This window comes from Bos indicus x Bos taurus, chromosome 3, assembly GCF_003369695.1.
Source record: "Bos indicus x Bos taurus breed Angus x Brahman F1 hybrid chromosome 3, Bos_hybrid_MaternalHap_v2.0, whole genome shotgun sequence".
Taxonomy (NCBI): Eukaryota; Metazoa; Chordata; class Mammalia; order Artiodactyla; family Bovidae; genus Bos; species Bos indicus x Bos taurus.
The window spans coordinates 33,440,054-33,445,148 of record NC_040078.1 but is presented as its reverse complement, the minus strand read 5'-3'; positions in this window follow the sequence as shown (position 1 = coordinate 33,445,148).

Here is a 5,095-nt window from a genome sequence, read left to right as displayed (position 1 = left end):
GCAACATAAGTGATTAGTAGACAATAAATATTCAGTAAGTCTGTTATTGTTACTACAACAGTTGGTTGTCAGGGCACCTAGAAGACCACTTTTACCCTTTCCTGGATTTTGTTTTGTAAAAATACAGGTTCATATGGCTGAGTCATGTTGAGGTTTGACAGAAAACAAAATTCTGTAAAGCAATTATCCTTTAATTAAAATAAATAAGTAAAAAATCATCAGATCAGATCAGTCACTCAGTTGTGTCCGACTCTCTGCGACCCCATGAATTGCAGCATGCCAGGCCTCCCTGTCCATCACCAACCCCCAGAGTTCACTCAGACTCACGTCCATCGAGTCAGTGATGCCATCCAGCCATCTCATCCTCTGTCGTCCCCTTCTCCTCCTGCCCCCAATCCCTCCAAGCATCAGAGTCTTTTCCAATGAGTCAACTCTCCGCATGAGGTGGCCAAAGTACTGGAGTTTCAGCTTTAGCATCATTCCTTCCAAAGAAATCCCAGGGCTGATCTCCTTCAGAATGGACTGATTGGATGTCCTTGCAGTCCAAGGGACTCTCAAGAGTCTTCTCCAACACCACAGTTCAAAAGCATCAATTCTTCGGCGCTCAGCCTTCTTCACAGTCCAACAAAAAAGAAAAGAAAAAAATACAGGTTCATTGAGGGGATTATGCTGAAGGAGATGGTGGAAGGGAAGTTTGGAGGAAAACAAGCTAAAGAGCAAGGAATGGGGCTTCCCAGGAGGTTGGGAGGAGCCAGAGGACAATGGCAGCAAGGTGACCTGAGGAAGTTGACTCTTGGCAGAGACCAAATGAGGACTGGTCATGAGCAGAGCTGTGTGGACAGTGCACACAGAGGGGCCAGTGGGCCCTTCCCTGAATGTGCTGTGATGTGGGCAACTCCAGAATCTTTGCTCACCTCTAATGGATAGTGGAGAAGGAAGCTCCAATAACAATGCCTTGAATTCCCTCTGGACTGGTAGGATAGAGGCTTGGGACAGATTTAATTTAATTGGGGGAAAGAAATGGGGCTTTTTAAGCACCATATGCAGGAGAGTAAAATCCCCTGTTTGTGACTTCTTATCTTGTTGTCATCCAGAATGGGCCCCAGCAAAACCAACATTTAGGCAAAGATTGTTTCACATATCTGGGTCTCTATTCCTTTGCCCTTTTCTAAAATGCAGCCAGAAACTGAAGCTTTTCTCTCCTCCCTCCGCTTATCAAACTCACTTTCTGGTGAGGATGTGAATGAATCAGGTCAACACAGGCTCAAATCCCAACTCTGTCACTTAGCAGCTGTGTGTGAGGTTAGGTAAGTCAACAATAAAATAAATTCCCTTCAAAGAGCTGTCATGAGGATTACGTGAGACAATGGAATTTAAATGTGCTTTGTAAACCGTGACTGTATGTTGACAAGAAGTGTCTTTATACAGATTTAAGCAAGTGGGATGTGTGATGGCTTCCTGGTAGCCTGGCTTGGCTACAGAATCCCCGTGTGCTAGTCTTTCATGGAGTTGGACAACAGAAAGAAAGTGGCAGCTATTATGTAGCATATACTTCCCATCTGCTGCTGCTGCTAAGTCGCTTTAGTCATGTCCGACTCTGTGTGACCCCATAAACGGCAGCCCACCAGGCTCCCCCAGCCCTGGGATTTTCTCCAGGCAAGAACACTGGAGTGGGTTGCCATTTCCTTCTCCAATGCATGAAAGTGAAAAGTGAAAGTGAAGTTGCTCAGTCGTGTCTGACCCTTAGCGACCCCATGGACTGCAGCCTACCAGGCTCCTCCATCCATGGATTTTCCAGGCAAGAGTACTGGAGTGGGGTGCCATTGCCTTCTCCGACTTCCCATCTACCAGTTACTAAATCAAACACTAACTCAGGTGCTGCTTTAAAGGGCTTTTACACAGGTGATTCAAGCCCCTAATCAGTTGACTTTAAATTATGGAGATAATCCTGGGGGGCTTGGCTCACTGTGTTGGAAGCCCTTTTTGGCACCAGAGACCAGTTTCGTGGAAGACAATTTGTCCAAGGACTGGGGTGGTGGAGAATGGTTTCAGGTTGATTCAAGCACATTGGATGTATTGTGCACTTTATTTCTAGTATTAATTAACTCCACTTTATATCAGCAGGCATTGAATTCTGGAGGTTGCGGATCCCTGCTTTAAGAGAAGGCTTGGGGGACTTCCCTGGCGGTCCAGTGGCTGAAGACTCTGTGCTCCCAGTGCAGGGGGCTCCAATTCAATCCCTGGTCAGGGAACTAAACCCCACATGCCCCAACTAAAGATCCAGCATGCTGCAATTAACACCCAAAGCAGCCAAATAAATGAATACAGAAATAAATATTGTTTTAAAAAAGATAGAGACGACTTGGGGCTTTCCTGAGAGGGACTCAAGCCTGTGGCCAGCAGCTTCAGCTAGTGCCTGTGGATTCCAGTCTACCCATGATCTTCCCTGCCTGCCTGCCTGCCTGCCCCACAGATCTTGGGCTCACTTAGCCAGCTCCACACTCGTGTAAGCTCCCATACACATCTCCTACAGGGTCTGATTCATTGGTTGACACAGGGTGCTCCTGCTGACACACAGCAGGGCAGGAGGCATCAGTAAAAGAGTGGAGAGGTGCGTTTGGCGGTCCCGGGGCGTCACGTGGGTGTGTTGGGGCAGCTCTGCCTCTGCCTGCACGGCTGCAGCATTTGTGGAGCTTCTGCAAGTCTCTGGGTGTAAACACAGGGTCACATCAGGACCTTTAAACAGTGGGTGAGGCAGGCATTGTTATTCTCACCTTCGAGATAAAGAATCAGAATCAGCACTCAGAGAATGCAAGTGATTCAGCCAATGAGTGGCAGAAGCGAGTGGACGGTCCCAAGGACCCTCTCAGAAGCACTGCCCATTTTGCTTGTTGCCTTTGGAACTGCTTGAGTGTGTCACGTGCCTCGCTGGGGTCAGGTCCCAGGGCTGGAGTCAGAGATCTGGGAGAAGGGTGATGAGTTTGTTCCCCTGCCCTAGTCCAGGTGTCTCTCTGGGTCTATGGCTGGGTGAGGATTGATGCTGGGCCTTCTGGGAGCTGTGTGTTGGAGCTGGCTTTCCTGCTTGAACCCGGTTGTCCTGAGCAGTACTCAGGAGAAGCTGCTACCGAGGTAGGTTCTCTGAGCCTGCAGGCAGAGTGGAGAGCCCTCAGGGCACCAGCGGAAGCCCTGGTGGCAGTCCCCCAGGGCCCCTGGGGCTCGTTAGTGGCACTAGTGAGGGCACTAGAAAATGTCATCCAGAGGAAAGTACGAAGTAGTTGCTGCACAAGGGGCTGAGGGACTGCCTTTCCTCCTCCACACCACCTCCCAGCGCCTGAGCCCTCCTACCCATCCAGACCAAGAGAGCGCTCCACAGAGGCAGGTAGGACCTCACCTACCTTACCTGAGGCAGGTAGAGCCCAAGTGACAGCTCTCTGATTGTGTGTCCAAGCACCTTGGAAAACAAAAACCAACAAGAGATTATCTCCTGACCTGGGTGTTAGCTCACACAGTTATGTGGTAAGCAGAACTTTTTAGTTGGCTTGTCTATTCTGGTTGTCTACACAAATCAGAGATGGGCTTCTTTCTACTTCCAATGATCCATGTAGACCAGCCTCTTCCTTACTGATGTAAGAAATATTATTTGAAGGCCTGCTATGTGCCCTAAAATTCCCACCTCCACTCTGTAAAGACTGCAGCTCACTGAGGTATCTGCTGAGGGCAAAGGGAACAAGGGCCATCCAGTGGAATAAGGGAATTATAAATGCTCTGCCAGCTGTGGAAACAAGGACAAGATTTCCTTATGAATATGTTTATATGTATATTTCTATTAAGTAAATATTTTTTTCTTCCTCTCTTATTCTCAGTGTCTCAGTTCACTTCAGTTCAGTTCAGTCGCTCAGTAGTGTCCGACTCTTTGCGACCCCATGAATTGCAGCATGCCAGGCCTCCCTGTCCATCACCAACTCCCGGAGTTCACCCAAACTCAGATCCATCGAGTCAGTGATGCCATCCAGCCATCTCATCCTCTGTCATCCCCTTCTCCTCCTGCCCCCAATCCCTCCCAGCATCAGTCTTTTCCGATGAGTCAACTCTTCACATGAGGTGGCCAAAGTATTGGAGTTTCAGCTCTAGCATCAGCCCTTCCAAAGAACACCCAGGACTAATCTCCTTTAGAATGGACTGATTGGATGTCTTTGCAGTCCAAGGGACTCTCAAGAGTCTTCTCCAACACCACAGTTCAAAAGCATCAACTCTTCGGCACTCAGCTTTCTTCACAGTCCAACTCTTACATCCATAAATGACCACTGGAAAAACCATAGCCTTGACTAGATGGACCTTGGTTGGCAAAGTAATGTCTCTGCTTTTTGAATATGCTAGAACCCCATGAATAGTATGAAAAGGCAAAATGATAGGATACTGAAAGGGGAACTCCCTGGGTCAGTAGGTGCCCAATATGCTACAGGAGATCAGTGGAGAAATAACTCCAGAAAGAATGAAGGGATGAAGCCAAAGCAAAAACAATACCCAGCTGTGGGTGTGACTGGTGATAGAAGCAAGGTCCAATGCTGTAAAGAGCAATATCTCATAGGAACCTGGAATGTTAGGTCCATGAATCCAGGCAAATTGGAAGCGGTCAAACAGGAGATGGCAAGAGTGAACGTCAACATTCTAGGAATCAGCAAACTGCAATGGACTGGAATGGGTGAATTTAACTCAGATGACCATTATATCTACTACTGTGGGCAGGTATCCCTTAGAAGAAATGGAGTAGCCATCATGGTCAACAAAAGAGTCTGAAATGCAGTGTTTGGATGCAATCTCAAAAATGACAGAATGATCTCTGTTCGTTTCCAAGGTAAACCATTCAATATCACAGTAATCCAAGTCTATGCCCCAACCAGTAACACTGAAGAAGCTGATTTGAACGGTTCTATGAAGACCTACAAGACCTTTTAGAACTAACACCCAAAAAAGATGTCCTTTTCATTATAGGGGACTGGAGTGCAAAAGTAGAAGTCAAGAAACATCTGGGGTAACAGGCAAATTTGGCCTTGGAATACAGAATGAAGCAGGGCAAAGGCTAATAGAGTTTTGC